Source organism: Parasteatoda tepidariorum, chromosome 2, assembly GCF_043381705.1.
Source record: "Parasteatoda tepidariorum isolate YZ-2023 chromosome 2, CAS_Ptep_4.0, whole genome shotgun sequence".
Lineage (NCBI taxonomy): Eukaryota > Metazoa > Arthropoda > Arachnida > Araneae > Theridiidae > Parasteatoda > Parasteatoda tepidariorum.
Genome location: NC_092205.1, coordinates 84,304,731 through 84,325,353, shown reverse-complemented (window position 1 = coordinate 84,325,353; position 20,623 = coordinate 84,304,731). Strand labels below are relative to the sequence as shown.

Here is a 20,623-nt window from a genome sequence, read left to right as displayed (position 1 = left end):
AAATTTTATGTTGAATAAAAATGTGTCGATAGTATTACGCAGCATTAATACTTTTCAAATTTCATATAAATAAACATTAAAAATGAATAGTAATGATTAAAAATAATGTAATAATCATTAACAGCAAAATATTTCACACTAACTACAGTAAATTTTACTTTAAGAAAATAATAATGTTTATGTGTAAAACTAAAACAATATTTTTTCATTATAACGCTAATAAACATCATCATTATAAACGTTTTTATGAAGATGCATGAAAAATAAATAAAATATCTAAAGCAATGAAGCGTAAAGCAATGATAGTAATCGTACATTATATATATTTTCTTAAATTTCACTCCTTGCTTTAAGTAGATTCAATAAAGAATATATTCTTTAATCACATTTTAGGGAAGTGGCATTACACAAGAAAATGAAATCATAAATGAGTACCATTTATAAAATTATTGTTAAGTTTGAAATAATTGAATTGGGACAGAAAGTAAAAAAGAATTTTCTTCTGCTCTGTTTAAATATTTTTTGTTCTTCTAAACAAGGCATTAAGCCAATCAAACAAGAAACTAATGATGAAATTAAATTTAACTTTTTTTTTGTAAACCATTTTCAAATTGAGGAAAAAAATTTTTGCGCAGTAAGTTAATTATATTATTATAATAATATAATAATATTAAGAAATATTTTGAGTCGGGTCGAAATATTTTTGATGGGTTTTTGAATGCCAAACCGTTAAGTACAGAATTGCATTTATTTTGTATCAAAAGTCAAAAAAATTTATTATAACCGTAACATATATTAAAATAAATCACCAGTCGTCTATGTTGATTAAGATTTGAGAAATGGTAATTAAAAAAGGCATTTAATTAAAAAAAAGAGTTTACTTTGTGGTAGTTTGGAGAAAATATAATAGTATTTTCATTTGAGAGTTTTACTACAAAAATGCATGCAAGACATGCTTTTAAATATCAAGAGATTAAAATGATTGTTCATGAAAGAATAATACATATTATGTTACTTCTGAAGTCTTAATTCTAAATTTCAAAAAAAAAATAATTTTGAATTTAATTATCAAGTCAAAACTGATGTGAGTAGAGCTTTTAAAAGAAAAAAAACTTCTTATGTATAATTCGGAATTTGAAAACAAAAATAAATTACATTTTTCTTATTAAAATTTACTTTGAAGCATTAATTAATATATAATTAAAGGGAATTATATCTTTATGTATTTACAAAATATCTAATTATTAATACTATTCCATATTCACGGGAAATTCAGTCGCCAGGTTACTTAAATTGCTTTATTCACTCAAATAATTTTTTTAAATTCAAATATAATAACATCAGATCTTATATTGCAGAATTTTGTTTTAATATTTGTACGGAAACACAAATTTTTAGTGTAAACATTAGTAGCAAATCATTAAAATAAAATTCATTTTAACTTATATAATTAATAAAAAATGAAATAAAATACTTGAACGTAATCATAAAAAGTGTCTTTTGTGAAAGTCTAATTAAGAAATGTTTACTTATGTCTCATGTAAAAAAAGCTAAAAAAAAAAATTACAAATTCACTTTAGTGTAATGTTTAATGCTATTTAGAGTGACGCAAAAGTTAATTTAAGAACGTTTTTTTAAAAATGTTTGCACAAATTACGTGATGTTGTTAAAAGATCCATAAATTCATTAAACTGAATTGTAAATATCATAACAAAAAACTAAGAGTTAAAAATTTTTTTTCTTTCTCAAGGGTATATTATGAATTTCATTTTTAAAATTTGATGACTTTTTATTTATTATTAGTATGAGTAGCTATTTTAATAAAGAGCGCTTGCTGACAATTAAACACCAGGAGAAAAAATTCTGATAAAATTATCGTTCAGCATTATAACGACATTTCTTCTAAAAAAAACCTAGTTTTAGATAATAAAACAAATTTACTTTTTTAAAATCAAACAGTTATTTTTCCGTTCAAATGGAGACATTTCAACAGAATTTCAGGTTTTTAAAATATCAGTTCTTATAACCACACATTTAGTAAAAAAAACATAACTGAAAAATACATTTAACCGAACAAATGATTTTTATGCTATTCTCTAAGGTATCGTGATAAAATCACCAAAATTTACCACATTTATCAAATTTATAACTTCTTATAAAACCATTTTTAATTCCTATTTTTACCAAAATCATTACTATAGCACATCTTTAAAAATTATCGAACTTTTTAGTGCTCTCATGAAACAAAAAACACGGTATATTTTACTACATTCTGATTGTTTTGGCCATATTTTTTTTTCTGAGTGTACGATTCTAACAGCTTTATCAAAGAAAGAAAAATGTTTTCTACTCGTAAATTGAAACGAGATTTCAAATGTAAGCCCATGTGAAAAATGGGCTTAATGTTGAACTTTATTAACTGTATTAACCATACTTTGAAAAATGATAACTTCGCAACACTGATGAAGTATCAATAATGAGTTAAATTAAGATTGAGTTCTTCAAGATTGGGCTATAATATCGGGAATTCAGGTTTGATTAAATTGTACAATAATAATATGGTTTTTCTACCTTGCTATTTACCCACATCATGTAATCAAATTTCTTTCTTTTTTATATAAAGTAGATTTTTCAAGTTACAAAGCATAAAAATTATCAAGCCAAAAACATAAATTTTTTAAATAAAATTAAATAAATTTTAAATTTTAAAACATAGCATAAAATATCAACAAGTAATGACTGAAAACATTTTTTCATAGTGTTTGTTGAATTTTCAACCAAGCGAAACTTTTATAATCTAATTTCTGTTTTAAATATTAAGACTTTTATATGTATTTACATTTTCTTCAGTCGACAGTTTATTTTTTTTTGTTGTTATTTCCTATAAGTCAAACTAAGCTATGTCTGTTGAAATATTAAAATTTTTTTGTTTTGTTTGCTAAAAAAGTGATAATGATTTTATATTTAATTTGTTTCAAGACAAAGCACACACAGTCATTGTGAAGGATTGGATTTGTATCCCCGGTCACGTCTTGAACCCCACTCAGCTTCAGATTAATAGGTACCAGATAATACGTAATAGGTACTATGAATTTAAGGTAATAGTCACTATGAAGTAAAGGCAACCGGTGTGAAAAACTGGGATCTCGGTCCTCAGGCATGGCTAAAATCCCACTCAGTTTCAGATCAATAGATACCAGATGATAAGTAATCGGTACTATGAATTAAAGGTAATAGGTACTATGAGTTAAAGGTAATAGGTACTATGAATTAAAGGTAGTAGTCACTATGAAGTAAAGGAGGCCGGTGTGCAACACTACGAGCTCTATCCTCAGTCACGGCTAAAATTCCACTCAGTTTCAGATCAATAGATACCAGATGAAAAGTAATCGGTACTATGAATTAAAGGTAATAGGTATTATGAATTAAAGGTAATAGGTACAATGAATTAAAGGTAGAAGTCACTATGAAGTAAAGGAGGCCGGTGGGCAACACTACGAGCTCTATCCTCAGTCACGACTAAAATCCCACTCAGCTTCAGATCAATAGATACGAGTTAATAAGTAATAGGTACTATGAATTAAAGGTAATAGGTAATATGAAGTAAAGGCGATCGGTGTGCGAAACTAATCTCATTTTCACCACCTTGCCGTTAGCTATAAAATTGTTATGACCTTACCTTCTCAACCCTTCTGGCCTAAAATGGACTGCTATAGGATTGCTTCATTTTTCTAAAATAAGTTTCAAACTAATAAAAAAAAATATAAAAAATATTTATTTTCATTAAGGTGTTTGGTAATAATAATCTTAGCTAATTACAATCAGTAAAGTGAAAACTAATAAAATGATATCTGGCTTGAAAAAATAAGAGAGTTAGAGGGTGATTATTTTAGACTAGAAACTTCTGTACTATATTTCTATTAAAACGGATATTCTTTCCGTTTCAAAAAGAAACAAAATAGAATTAAGAAAGCGATTCCGTTCAAGTGTGTAAATTAATAATTCAACATCAAAGTGAAGATAAAAAAATAATTAAAGAAAGCACCTTTAAGCCACTTAATCCCGCCTATGTTCTTACAAGAACGTATCAGGGGAGTTGGATTTTAAGAAAAGGAGAACTGGAGAGAAAAGATTGGACGAATTGCAGCAACTGGTGATTTTCGCGCGCTCGATGACGTCATTCTGACGCCGAGAACGATGACTATAAAAGCACTTCGTTATTGCGCGCTCCCGAATTTTAGTGAAATATCAGAATCTAGAAAAGAAGAAATACCTGATATCAACGAAAGAAATTTTTTTTAAAATTTCTTAATTCAACAGTTATATCTGACCTTCAACTGAATTGAAGAAATTAATATTTATTAGGTAATTAAGTTTGATTTCTATTTTTCGTTATCTGAATTAGAATAATATTGATTTACTTTTAGTGATGAATGGTTTTTTAATCTTAGAAGTACATTGATTGCTATGCAAACTTTTTAGAAAAATACTAAAATTAAAACTGTTTTTTAACATTAATGCCGAAATATGGCATTTAATATTCTTAGTTAACTTTAAAATCAAATGTGTACTGAGATGCTAAGAACTATCAGAATATGGTAAAACTTACCATGTTTCTGGATGTATAGGAACATCATAAGGCTTGGTAATTTTTACCGAAGCTTTTTGGTAACGATTTTGGTAAAATTAACAATATAGTTTTATAATGTGTGATAAAATTTTTTTAATGTGGTAAAACTTTCTAATTTAATCATGATATCTTAGATCATGACCTAAAAACCACTTTTTCGGTAAAATTAATTTTTCAATTTTGTGTTATTTTACTAAATGTGTGGTAATAAGAACTATAATTTTGAAAACTCGAATTTCTGGGAAACCAATACCAAATGAATGGAAAAATGGTTTAAAAACCGCACATTTTGGTATTATTAACCAGAATTATGGTTATTTTTTGAGACAGTTAAGCTATTAAAAAAATAATATAAAATTAAATAAGAATAATTTGGAAATATAGTTTTACCGTGATTTCAGAAAGAAAACCTGTTAAAAGACATCAAGTTTTAATTGTCGTCATTTTTAAAATTTTAGATACTAATATATTAATATTAATTACTATTATATTATACTAAAGTACTCTTATATAGTACTATTATGTTATATTAAAGTATAAAAGAAAGGATATTAGATAAAACGTTTTTTCATTGCTTTAAACCGTTACTTTGAGAAGTGATTTTACTAATAAACACAAAATTTTAAGTTCAAAAATATACATGCATGTTTATTTGTCGTGCGATGTGTAATGATTTATATATTTTTTTGAATTTTAAATAATACGAAATGAATAAAAAAAACAATTTAGAATAAAGAAATATGTATTAAATTGAAATTATAAAATCTGAACAGTAACATATTGAAAAATTTACAGAGATTAATATTTAAAAATTTCTTTTTATGATTTTAATAATTTAAAGTACTTTAAATATCATTAAAGTATAAGTGGAAAATAATAATATGAAATTTCAATGATATCTTTACTTTATATTTAAACACTCTTTATACTTTGTTTTGCTTAAAAATTAATAGAGCAGTTATATTTTACTCAAAACGTAAAAATAAAAATGTTAGCAACATTTTAAATTTATTCATATAATATATTACTTATTTTAAATATGATGACATACTTATTTTTATAAAATTCCAAATTAAGAGTTAGCCCTTTTACTTTTTCAGTATTGTGAGTTAAATTATCGTCTTTGAATAAATAACAATTTCTAGTGTATTCTGATATTTATTTTAGAAAAAAATTCTTTTATTATCGTTAAACAGAATGATATGAAGGGGAATGAAAACAGTTATTTGTTTAAAAAATAATTATTGACACAATGTACACTATTCCATCATTTTGAAAAAATTAGAGCCATAAACGATACTCATGGGATTTTAAAAGCCTTTTTTATTATTTTATTCATAATCTGTATGCTCAATTATATACAGAGATTTGTTAAGATTTAAATAATTCAATTATGTTCGTTACTGTTCAACATTGAAATGTTAAGTTTTGTTTTTATTTTATGATTACTATGATAATTTATTCCATTGAATACTCAATTGGGTATGGTTAAAACAATTTGAAGGATTTATTTATATACATATAGCAGTTATTATTGTTAAAAAAATTAAATTAATATAGTAATTAAATTAAAATACTTTGAAAAATTATTTTTAGTTTTTATTCTCACTAGCTAAACCGAGTAGACAATACGATAATTCAAAACTTTCCGCATTTTACTTTATGAACAATTCGCATAGTGATAAAATTCTCAAAACCGCATAGTATTATAGATTTAAACTAAAAGTTTAAAGAAAAATGTCTTAATGGCTGATATTATTGCGAAAACCCAAACTAACAATAAGCTTCATAAATTAGCTATGATAAAAAAAAGTTGCTAATATTGTAAAACATATTATCATTTTACAAAATTTAAGTTGTTTGAACTTTGCTTTCAGAATTATCATCACTGTAAAAAAATTCATATCAAATTACGGTAAAAAATACCGCCACTCAGGATGCCGGTACTTCTTTTAGCAAAATCCTTTTTTACCGGAACATGTTGCGGAACAAATATACTGTTATTTTTATATTAATAATAATCGTAAAATGATTGAATCACTCTAATTAATTAAATATTGCAGTAAAATTTATAGTATAATATTTTACAGTAAAACTGGATCTCACTTATGATGTACCGAAAGTGCTGGTGCTTTCTACCATAATTTGATTCGCACTTTTTTTACAGTGTTCTTTAAAATAGTAACATAATAGTAATTATTCTTTCAATTATCTATCCTTAAAATAATATGAAAATGCCCAATATTAAAATATCTGTCTTTAAAGAAAATATATTTTAACAATTATTTAGAAAGAGTGCCTAAATACCTAATATCTTCAGTTCACTGTTATAAGTTAAATATCCTAATCCTTAGGAAAAATAAAAGAATTAACTTCTAAATTACAGTATATTAGTTACAGCTAAGTGTCCTTTCTTCGTGCCCTGTGGTAGTTAAGAATTTGAGAAAATAGATCAGAGATTAATCCTGTTGACTCACATTACTTGATATTAAAAGCTTATATAATAAATGTTTAAAGAATTAAATCTGCAGAGATCGATAAACCAAAATAAGGATATTTCAAGTTATCTTTGAAATTTGCTTCCATTGGCCGAATTCATAATACAAAATGAAAGAAAAGATTTTTTCTTTAACAAGTCACGTAAATTCAGTTGTTTAGTTTATGTCTTTTTTATGGTCATGTAACATTAACGTAACATGTAAAAACAAACCAGTATACTTTTATGGGAATTCTATATAATATAACAGCGAAAAGGCATTCCAATACAAATCATAAGAGTTTTAAAAAGTGACAAGACATATAATGGAGTTTTTCGCATTCAAATTTATTTTTATTTCACATTCAGAAAATGATACTCATTTTTTAAAAAAAACTTGATAGTGAAGGAAATTTTTTTATTTTTATTTTAATGTGATTCTCTACATTATTTGATAGCATTTCGGTGCTGAAATTATGCATACCAATTTATGCTTATTTTTTGCAATCAAAACATTTACTCTATTAAAAATATAATATAAAACAATATTGGTCTTATTAATTTTTTATTATAAAAACCTTTTTTCTTTAACTTAAACTTCATTGTCAAACTTCATTAACTTAAATTTTTCTTTCTATGACTTCGTAGCTAAATTTACATGTATCTATCTATCTATATACATGTATGTTTATCTCATTTTATTTCATTTTCCTTAATTATCTTAATTCTAATAAAATTTATGAATCATTTTTTAAATCATTTAACGGCATACTAATAAAAAAAATTTGTTTATGTGTGTTAAAAATTAATATATGTATTATGAGAAAGTAGTTTTGCAATAAAGTTAATAAAATGTTTAAAGTTTTATAACGAGAAATTTAATAGTTAAAAGGAGAAGCATGATTTCTTTTTCTATTAATATTTAAGAGAAATTTCTTAGTTATTTAACAAGATTTTTTCCTAAAAAAAAACATGTGTTTAAGTTTTGATGTTCATGAATTTTTTTGATAAGTTGTATGTTTTGTTAATAGAACTTCATCTGAGTTTTTCATAACATAATTTTGGAAAAACAATATCTCAGCAGTAGGTCAGATATGAAAATAAGAATTAAGCAAAAGCAAAATTTAAATGTCTTATTTGTGGCGATAAAACAGAAGTCAATGCATAAATGTAAAAATATCGTCAATTTAGGTGTTTTAATACGTTGCGGTTTTATTTTAATGCAGATTTTAGTGACCATTTGTTCATTTTACTAGCATAAATGTTATTTTATCAATCTTTATTTAAATATTGCTACCTAATAGTAAATTGAAACAAGATATTTCCTTTCAGATTTCTTATTTATTTCTATTTTTGTATAAGTTTGTAGAATTCTCATTCGAAAATCTATTTTCATTGAAAATATATAATATTTTTCAACATAATAAGGTTTTCCTTTTAAATATCCGGAGTTATTTGATCATAAGTTTAGGTAAATTGAAAAGGTTATAGTAAGCTTAAAATTTATAAATAGTTTTGCTTGTTTAAAAAACCTTGTTTTAAATTAAAATAATTTGTAAAGCTACCGAAAAGTTACCGAAATCAGCTAAGTGACTTGTTTTATGATATTTATATTTCAGGAACATATTTTTAAAAGAATCTTGTTTAGGTTGGTTAATTGCTGACGAATCTGGAAATTTTTTTAATAAACTCAATTTATATATGCCGGGAAATATTTTGAATCTTGATTAAAAGCATAACTCATTTTAGTTAATAAACTCAAGTAATGAGTTTTGCGTAGTTTGTTCGCTAATTACGTATGAAAGAGAAAAAAATGCCTAATTCATAACTATTCTAAATATTTGTTATTGTGGAATAGAATAGTGTACAAAAAATAACTTTAAATATATTGGTTAACAGTGGCTCAAACTTTTCCGTAAAATCCATTGATATGTTAGTTTTTAAATGTAATTAAAAATAATATTAATTCGTACTACAAAGCTAAAACAGTAAAACAGCATTTTTTCCTATAAAGCAATTCATCTTCGTCCAGTTTCGGTTTAGATTGTTATGTTCAACTGACATGATAAATAAAGATTAAATGTTAAATTTTATATGATTGAAATTGGATGGACCTGTATCGGTAATTAATTATTTTTATATTGCAAATTTTGTTTGAGTTTTGCATTCAAATTTTTTGAAGCAAAGTGAAATTTTATTAAAAGACTGAGACTGAGTGAAAATTTTATTAAAAACAGCGATAATAGATTTTGGAACTTGAATGCTTTTTCAATACTGACTTGATTTTAAAACTCATATATATATATAAAATTAAATTATTGATTATGAAATTAAAAGTTTATATTAGCGAAACGGGTTTTGAAAATTTATTGTTTTCTTAAATAATATTTTTTCATACTTGGAATCTCATTTTTTTTCCTGTGTTATAAACAGCTTCTTGTCTCGCTTTGTATATTTTTTAATAAAAACGGAGATTGAATGCTTGTTTTAAGTAAGATATGTTAAAATGAATTATGTAATAAAATTTTACAATAAAAATGTTTTATATGCAGAAAATATTGTTAGCAGTTTTGGCAATATTAAAGAAATTAAAAATGAAAATTTAGTTATATCAGTTTCTCTTCGTGTAAAAATATTTAAGCAAGAACTATTGTCGTGCATTTAGTTATATAAATAATGATCCTTTTTAACTCTCAAAAAAATATAGGATTATTAAGTCGTAGCTGAAGGGAATTCGTTGCAGTTAAGTCAAAGTGGTTTGGTTTCAGTTCTAATCCAATTTTATTATGAATGTTTTGTAAAATCCTTTATTTTTTTATTTTGTCATACAGATGATTCAGCTATTTTCTTTAATTAGAAAGTTGAGTTGTAATATAAGCGGAAAAGTGAAATGTTTAATATTTCAGTGTAATGGGGAATTTTTTAATGATGTTTCCGTCCCCATTTAAATTTTATATTCTGAAAAACTGTCTTTCAACCTTATTTGGGGCATTAGGGCCTTGTAAAGAGGAATAAAAATCAGTGATTTTACACAAATGCTTCATTTTAAAGTCGTAACTTATGGTTATAACAGCATTTCCTACTGGAAATATTTTATTTAATATTTTAAATGAGAAAATAAAGCATTAGACATGACTAATAATCTCATAATAACCGACCCTTATGTATCTTTTGTTACGTGCTAAAATTGAAGAAAAAATATGCACATTAAAAGACTCTTAAACATGAATAAAACTAAAAATATATTGAAATCTATTAAATCACTTGTGAGGAAAGCGGGATTGTGAACATAAAGTTTCGTTTGATTGGTTGACGAAACATGAGGGTGTTTACAGCAATCTTCTTTCAACTCATCTCTGCGTCTTCCAGCAATAAAATATGTTTTAATGAATTTTGTTCCTCCTTCCTTATTAGTAATTTATCAATAGCATTATTTTTTACTTAAATATTAGCTGAAACCTTAATATGTATGTTTTTTTACCTCATTTTGAAAGAATTATTAAAAAAACTACCTATTATGGGTGGTTCATACGGAACACCCTGTAACATATCATTCTACATATACATTTAAACATTTTTGAAGTAGCTAAATTTGACACATTTTATGGTTAAACAAAATTAGCTGTCTTATATTGAATGCATAATGCCTGGTCACTATAACTATAACATGTTTCGGCCCCGCAGTTAAGATCGTTAAGACGCTGTTCCCAGCAGATCACCGAAATCAAGCATCACTGGTTACGGTCAGTGTGCGGGTGGGTGACCACTTGGAGCAGTCTGCTTAGGGACCGAGGGTGTGCGGTATTGGTCCTCATTAAAATGCTCTACCGTTAAGTGCTAGACTTCGCGTGCAGGTAGGTCGTCGGGCTACCGAAGCGGGGGTGCCATCCCCTCTGCAGAGGATCAAAATTGTTATGGCATGTCTTCGTATCATCCTCAGGGGAGTCTCCCAGACCGTCGCCAATAGCCCATCGTGCAGCTCTAGTGATACGTAAATTAGCTACGACAACTACGACGATAACATGTTTCGGAAACGTTAAGCAAAAGTTATTGAATAATAATTATTATAATTATTATTAATATCAATTATTATTATTTATAGTTACTATTAATAGAATGAATAATAATGAATAATAATTATTATTAGTGATTGACATTCATTGCGAATGTTATTGTAAGACACAATACACTGTACTGCTGCAACTACTTTGGAAAATCTTGAATTTGCCATGGCTTAATTCATATAAGCTATGTACTGCCTCGAATAAACCGATAATGTTCGTAATTAAATTATATTCAAACGCTTCCGCGAAAAATACGAATTTCTTTCCTTTTGAAACAATTTTCGAACCAAATAAAGGATTAAATAGGGTGATATGGAGAAATAAACAAATGCTTGAATATATAGGATATTATAAAGCAACCAAATAATGGATTATATGGAGTAATAACCAAATGATGGATTATATGGGTTAACATGACATTAACCAAATAAGAAATTTTGTGTGGTTTCTTAATATTTCTCTAAAGTTAATATTTAAAGTATACTCGGATTATATTAAATTCTTTTATATATCATTGTATAATTCAAAAATTATATGAAGTAGATTCGAAACTATAAGACAATTATATCAGACAAGGTGCTTACATAAGACAAAGTAAATTATTTTGACCTTTTAAAAATTTAGAAAAAAGATCTGTGAAATAAGTTTTGTGGTTTGTTTAGTTTAGCATGCATTTCAGTTGTTAATAATGATACATTTTCTTTTCCATTTTTAATAATTTTAAACCACCATGTATTTGCATGTAAGATTAATGCAAATCCTTTTAAAAAGGTTATTTTGGTAGAAACCCCAAGCATTTTCAACTCAGAGCATTGTTATATAATTTAAGAAGGAACTGTTTTACAATAGGGTGTGAACAGAAAATATTTTAATTATAAAAGGGAACATAGTGTTTCGGATTTCAAAATTTTTATACTTCCTTACACTGTTTGTTACTCACGCAAGAAATGGGGTGATTTTTTTCTGCTCAAAATATAACAAAATTATTTTTAGTACATTTTACCATTCAAAATGATTTATATCTATTACCATTTGAGATAGACTTTTCGAGTAATTAAATTCTCATTCGTATTTCGTTACTATTGTAACGTATCAAGCTATATTAAGAAACAGTTGTTTGCTTTATTTACTTTATTAATTTATTTCGCACAACAAATACAGTAACGACATTAAATTATCCGCAACGGGTCAGTATCTTTCAATAAAATATAGAAAATCCCGTAACGGGTTAGAATAAACTTTAAAAAAAAAAACGTAGAAAAACCAGTAACGGGTTAGTATAAACTTCAAATTCAAAAACCCAAAAATTATCCTCTAAAATATCAACAACTCTCTGTTGTTCTAAAAATTGCCTCTTGCTTCTAATTTTATCGTCTGCCTTTATTTTTTTCATTAATCTCTTTACGTGTTTAGTTTATTTTATTCTCCAGTTTCTCTGTGTCGTCGGCATCCCTCACCTTTTTGGAAATCTTCTCAAAAATAAAACACAAAAACAAGACCACTTGGAATGTCCCCCCAAAGCACCCATGCTATCAGTGTTCTCGACCTGGAGGATCCCTGGCCCAAGGTTTTAGTAGACCGGAACAAACTATTCTTGTCCGCTTTCGAAGTGGTCAGCTTAAATCAATGAAATTTTCCGAAGGAACCAAGAACTTTGAAATTTGTAACAACAGTTCTGCCGAGCAGGCTTCACCTCACCACATCCTCGCGTGACTGGGGCTCACCAAGCAGGATTTAGCAGATGATCCATTGACGGTGTTGGATTTTTTGAGGGTGCATAACGTCATGGACCTGGTCTAACACTGCCAGGAACAATAGGGGAGTGCATCAACAACAGTTTATTTTATTCATGCTTTTGCTAGCCCGTTTTTTGTTTGCCCTTGTTCCAAGAGAACAGTTATCACTTATATTGAGCTCGTTGTAGCTCTACTAGAAAAATATTGTTATTAAAATATTAAGATTAAAATCTATCGCAATTAAATATGTGTGTCTTTTCCTGGACTTTAACAGAGATTATAACTCATTAATTTTACAAAAACTAATACATTTAAAACTAATAAACTTTAATTAATTATTGAGCTTTTCTTAACTACAATGAGATAACGATACTCGTATTGAAATGAAATATTAAAACTAGCATCCATTGCAATAAACTGCAAGTATCTTTTTTATTTTAATTTTGAGAAGCAAAAACATGATTGTTTCATTATCTTACAAACTTTAACTAATTATTGAGCTTTCCTTTGCCTTAGAATAATATTAAAATAAAAATATCTTGTATTAATTTTACTTTAACTAATAAACTTAAAACTAATTAACTTTAACTAATTATTGAGCTTTTCTTAACTACAATGAGATAACGATACTCGTATTTAAGTAAAAATATTAAAACTAGCATCCGTTGCTATAAACTGCATGTTTTTTTTCCGAATTTAACAAAGTAACATCATAATTTTTTCATTAATTTATATTTAGATTAATTATTGAGCTTTTCTCATCTACAGTGAAATAATATTTAAATAAAAATATCCTTCACAATAAAATGTATGTATTTCTTTCTTGTTTTAGCAAAGAATATAACTAATTAATTTTTTTTTAACCAAAAAGATTTGAGCTAATGCTCTTTAATGAATTATTGAACTTTTCTTATTTAAGAACTTATACTTTGCATTAAAATAAAAACATTGAAAATTGCAATGAAATATATCTTTTATTTGAGTTTAATAATCGTTGCAACTAATTAATCTGCAAAAACAGTTGTTGAGTTTGAAATTAAAATATATGCAAATTTTTAAGGCCAAAATATACGTTCAAAAACTTTCACCCGGTAAAGTGAAAATAAAGACTGAAATTTTTATTTCTCATGTAAGCTTACTTTTCAGAGAATATATTCGAAAATCTCGGACAAAATTTATCCATAGTATAGAAGTACTGGAAAGATATATTCTGTAATACTAAAGCTTCCTTCAAATTTTAACGCTGGAAAAGTTTGATACTCTCAATTCTTAAGGATTCTTAAGGATTCTTCAATTCTTAAGGATTTAAAAAAAATTTATGACCAGTAAACTTTTCACAATTCTTACCTGACTAAAATACAAGGAATCATTTATGCATGAGAAATATTGAAAAATAAATACATACTATGGTACATGGTAGAATGCAAGAAACTAAAGAAAAATGGAACATGAGTTACACAACATATTATTAATTCATCTTGTTTATTCGCTTAAAAGTTAGTTTCCTATTTTTTTGAAAAGCAAAAATAGGGTTGCATCTCCAAAAAAGGTTTAACTTGGTAAACAGTATAAATAAATTCGTAATCCATTTTTATAAGTTCCGTTATAAATATTTTGAATTATGTTTCTAAGAATAAATTTAGCTACAAAAATAGTTAAAAAACTTAGAAAAAAAATATTATTGATTTATTTATTTATTTAATTTTTTTGCTTATAGAACTTAAAATAGAATACTTCTTGAAACTGAAGCCCATTTATCTTCATTTTATCTTACAATTTTTCAGATATGTTCTGTTTTTAATTAATTTTTGTTCATATAAAATTTCTGTTATTTTTTGGTTTAGACCTAAATTATTAACAAAATTTTAAAATTACAAACTATTAATTTATAAATTTTTCTGACTCCGTAACTATTATTCGTTGTAATAGTATTTGTTGTAATAGATAAATTTTTACATTGATTACACGGAGGAACAATTATCTTTTGTTTTCTCTTGATTACATTATTTTACAGGTTATAGTAGTTTTTGCATTGTTGTTTTAAAATCCGCAATCGGTTTCTTTCTCAAAGTTACAAATTTCTTTTAAGCTGGTATTTTGGTCTATTTTTTGTCGAAACGTACAAGCTTAAAAACGTTATATAAAACAGGGTGACACTTGCAACAAAATTCTTGATGAGTTAATGCACATCATCAGGCTAAAAAGTGCATAGGATCTCAAGAACGGACACGTCGTCATACGCCATTGAGGGCGCTTTCCTATTATGAACTGTTTCTTCGTGTTCTTCTGAACATGTCATAATAGGGCGCGTACGGCTATATTTCAGGTATGGGTTCATATGCAATTTTAATCTTGATGGTGTGTACTACCTCCCATAGAAGTTATCCCAACTTTTTACGTAAATCACTGTCATATATAACGTATTTAAACTTATTCATTTTGGCAAAAAATAGACTAAAAATGTCAGTCTAGGAAATCTGAAGCTTTGGGAGCAAAACTCATTTCAGATTTGAAATCCCCAAAAACGATCTAGTATTTGTATAAACGCAACAAAAAATTTATTCCCTAGAGTATTTAACATATGATAATATGTTAAATGCCATCCTTTTTAAAATGTACAGCTAGCTGGTGACATAAAAATATTCATTATCATTATTAGTCTATTTTGTCGTTAACTAATGCTTAATATCATCCACTTTCAGTTTAAAAACAATTCTGTTTTCAGTTAAATTTTAAATGTTAATTTTTGTGTTAATATATTATGGAGCGAAAATGAACTTATAGTTTTTATGAAGATTTCGCAAGTTATAAGATTGTTTTGTTTTGGAAGACAAAAATACAAAGACAAAGCGCATTTTTATAAAATAAAAAAATGCTCTTCTATGTTTTTGAAATTTCTTTTCGAATTCCAACTACTTTCGAATGAAGACTTTTCCAATCTTTTCAACTGTATTCTATGTTGTTTTAACGCCTTTTTGCATGGAAGCATTAAGCATGAAATAGGATGCGATTCGAATTAAGTTCGTCTTGCATAAGCACTTAATGAAAAATATCAATTATCATGCGCTTTTTAATATAAAAAACGGATTTCAGCAGTATAATCTCTCTGGAGCTAAGTTCTAAAATAAAAATAAAAAGTTAATTTATAATTAGAAGCCCGTATTTTTAAGTTTTTATTTCAATTAAAACCTTTTATAAATCGCCTGTCTTTGGTTAGAAAGTGTTAAAAGATTTTAAGATTAAAAGTTAAAAGCAATGGAGGCTATGAGCAATAGAGGCTTTAAATAAATTTTAACTCATTAAAAAATGCGTAAATAAATTTAATAATTCAGTTAAAAATAATTTTAATATTTTCAAATACGCTGAGGAAAAAAATATGTTTAAACTACCTGAGTATAGTATCATTTACCGTGTTTCTAGCTCTATGGGAATACCAAAAAATGGTAATTTTTTCCAAATCACTTTGTGGTAATGATTTTAATGTAATTAACAATAAAATATGGTTTTATAATATGTGAAAAAATTGGTAATGGTGGTAATATTTAGTAATTTCATCATGATACCTTAGAGCATGGCATAAAAACCATTCATTCGGTAAAATTTACTTTTTGGCTTCGTATTTTTTACTTAATGTGTGGTAAAAAGAACTGAATCAGAATTCATGGAAAACTTTTACAATATGAATGGGAAAAATTACTGAATGAATAGTTTAAATACCATACAATTTGGTTTTATTACCAGAACTACGTTTTTTTACTAGAAATGTCATTACCTTACAGTTGCCAGAATTGTTTTTTTTTTCAGTGTATATAATTAAATTTATCTTTTTTGTCGAAAGTTGATTTTTTGGAACAAAAATATGTTTTATAATTTTTCGTGTTGAATGAATAATAATTATCATTGTTTAAATACAAAAGCAATAGCTTAAATAGTAATAGAAAATATTCGTAAAAAGGAAAAATAAATAAAAGTAATCTAAACTAATAATGTTAAGCGCATTTTGCCATCGGAAAATTATCTTTATTTAGATAAAATTATCCTTAATACTAAGTAATGTTCATATTTTTTTACTAAGATATTCAAAACTATAAAAGTTGTGATTTTCATTTATGTTTACTTTGCTCAAGACAAAGAAAATTTGAGATTAAATTATTTGTCTCCTTATAATTTGTATTTCCGAATCCATCCATAATTTAAAGTATCAAAAATTACAATATAGTTCTGCTTTAATATTTAAAATTACATTATTGCCCTAGTTCTTTTTATCTTTTTATAAAAATTTACTAACCATACAATATAAATCGAATAAATTAGCATTGTTTAATTTATAAGAGCCTATTTTAAATTAAAGTATTTAGTTTAAAGCACACATTTAAAAATTAAAATAAAATTAATTTAACAGAATTTAAAAGAAATCCTAAAATATTATCGTTTAAAATGAAACATCAAAATAGACGTAACCAAAAATAAGTATCAACAAAAATGAAACATTATACCTACAATATCCATATTTTCCGTGACTCTTATAACTTCTAAAAAAGTTTATAGGTATACTCAAAATGTTAGATATAGAACTTCTTTATAATATATAGCCATGTAACATCAAAATGCGCATTCATTATTTATGTTTGCGTGCAAAAAAGAATGCAAAGATTGAACGTTTCAGAGAACCTTATGATTCCAAATCCTTTGATATGTTAGTTTAGCTTTTAAAATATACATTTGTCGCTAAAACTAACCTCCGTTTTAGAGTTAGTATGTATTTCGTCACGCTATTATTTCATATTAAAAAGAAACAAGGTTCCGGAGAGAATTATAAATACAAACAGAAACTCGAATTATTTGTATGTTTATCTTTCATTCGATTTTTTTTAATAATTTTCTTGTAAAAATAACGCTATTTTGAATGCCTCAATTTTCATTTTTCAAAAACGAGCAACATTTCAATGTTGGATTTATTTCGAATAATACATAATATTCTGCGTTGTCTTTTAACGCAAATAATAACGAAATGAAAGGATAATAAAAAATAATAATTTAAAAGACAAGTTGTGATGTTTTATTTTATAATACTGAGTGAAAATTGTTATCGGAAAACGTATTTTTACATTTTTTAGACTAGTCATTCACTTTGAGAAAAGTATAATTTTGATTTTAGCTCGAACATTATTCAGCAAGAGAAGAAAGTTATCTTTTAGGAGACTTTTATTAGATGTTTTAGAAGATACTCTCTTTTAAGAGAATTAGACAAAAAGTTGTAAATAAGAGAGGTTTTCAAGCTTCCCCTTCTTTAGAAATCCCTATAAAAGTCGGACAAATGTTAAAAAAGCGTCAGATTGCCGAAACAATGCATTTTTAAGCTTCAATGCAGAAACTACACTTACTTTGTTGTACTGACGAGTTAATTAGATGAATGACAGGAAATATATCATAAATAAATGCAAAAATTCTATTTACGCGCATATTATATTCTGAGACTCAATATACAAGATATTCTGAAAACACTGCCCTTAATATATATTTTTAATATCTTTATCAATAAGGAAGTGAAAAAAGTATGCATATTGGGGGATTTAAATTAATATTTATGGGAGGAAGGAACAAAAATATTAACAAAATAGCAAATTCCCATTGAGAAAAGGTGGGGAACAAAACTTAAAAGACATGTTTGATTGCAGAACAAATCAAACTTGATGGAGAACAGGCTAAAGAAATTGATTGAATGACCTTTATTTTTGAAAAGTCCTTAATTTTTAGATTGAAATCAAACAATTTTTTATGTTTTTCACACAGATTTCGATCGTATATTTTTTCTCTCTGTTAATTAGGAATTTGGGATTACCAACGTGATTCCTCCTTTTTTGCTCCGTTGTTAATAAGAATTTTAAAAAAATTGAAGAATACCTGTCTATTTGAGCAAATTCAATTTATTTTAAAACAAATGTTTTGAGCACAGTTTTTACATTTTCATTCTAAGATCGTTTCATGCATGAAACAATTTAGTTTTAATCATGCCTTCTTTCCTATTCCAATGATAACATCTATTTGGATAACATGATAGTCATTTAAATATTGGTTTAGAAGAAAAAAGGAAACTACTGTTTTGATTTATTTTGCGTGATATACTGAAAAATACTATTGTGAATTTATTTTCTTCTTTAAAGAAATTAGCAGATTTGGTTTACATTAAAATGCGTTAGAATTGCTGTATTTGCGAAATTTGTATCAAGTACAGGGTCATTCATAATTCCCTCCACCTGTACACGCCATTTTTCTTTACTACAACTGGTTTCTTTCCTACAACTGCTTAAATTAAAACTTGAATACTTTCGGAATAATTTCATATGTTCTTTTTCGCCATATTCGTCTTCGTTTTTTTACTATAACGCTTCGAAACCCCGGAGTGAATTATGAATAACCCTGTATAAGTATTTAGTTGGTCACTAAAATTCATACCTTTTGTTTTGCTAATTAGTGCTAGCGTATTTTTAATGTCAGGCAATGCTTTGAGGTCTTCTTATTTCAGAACAAATAACATTTCTATACATAGTTTCCAACGAAATTAATACTGTTTCAAAGTAATTTCAGGTAATAAATCACAAATAGTAACATAAATATAACATATTTGTCTAGCATGTTTTACTTTTCGTTTCATTCTTTTCTATGAACTTCATATTTGTGCAATTTATGCAACAAAAATGAACTAAAATAATTCGTAAATAATTATTTAAAATCTAAACATTGTTGGTCACTTCTTTAACTTTCAAAAGCTCTTTTCTTTAAATAAATGCTATTAATCTTATTTGTTGATAAAAAGTATTTCCCTTCCCTTTTCTATTGAGCAGCATTCTCTGAAATGAGAATTTGGCAACCATGCGAACATTTAATTCAATTTCAATTTTCCTTGTGCGCAATTTAAATCTAAACTCGAATAATTAAAGCTTTGTCCAAGAAATCAATAGTTACTGCAAACTAAAGCAAATATTTTATGTTTATACATTGTTAAAATGGAGCACTAAAAGTTTTAACCATCTTTCCATTATGGATATTTATCTCCATGTTTTTCCCTTACTTTCTCTGGATGAGATTTAATATATCAGCTCCAGTTCTGAGATTTCCTTCTCCCTTAATAGCTGCGAAGTTGCACAGAACAGACGGGTAAACTTCAGTGGTATCGTGAGCTTTAAGAGTTAATCTTTCTTAAGGGCAGATCGGTTTTTTCCCTCAGGACATCTTTATTGGAGATTTTCTTGATTATGTACGAATATAAAATGCTGTCTTATAATTAGAAGAAAGCTTTGGATTTTATGTGAGAAGATGGAAAAATTGTGATGTGCGATGGAAATTGTGCTGCCATTTTCGAGAAATGGCATGCGTTTAGATAACAGCGAAAATCACCTGTTTTAACTCGAAAATAAACGATACTGGAGGAGACTAATATTTCACAGAAACGGAGAATATAATTTTTACACAAGAAAAGTATGATTAGTAAATTTATTGTATATTTCATAAAGAGTACACTGATTATGAATGGCCATAAATTACAACCACCTAAGAATTTAGGAGGTCACACGACCTTCTAAATTCTTAGAATTTAGAAATTCATTCAATGAAGGAAGAGTGAATAACATCACTCTTTCCTTATTGTAGACGATTCAATGTGTTTTATATTTATTGTCTGGTAACATCAAAGGATAAATGGATGAAATATTCTCCT

General features: G+C 26.4%; 1 protein-coding gene across 1 annotated transcript in view; it reads left to right on the top strand.

Moving 5' to 3' along the window:
* The first annotated feature begins 4,211 nt into the window (after window positions 1-4,211).
* The window catches only part of LOC107449698 (diuretic hormone class 2-like), an 82,052-nt gene continuing 65,640 nt past the window's right edge, over window positions 4,212-20,623 (top strand). The window contains exon 1 of the mRNA XM_071177836.1: window positions 4,212-4,365. The gene's annotated coding sequence lies outside the window, so the exon portion shown is untranslated. The remainder of the gene's footprint in view (window positions 4,366-20,623) is intronic.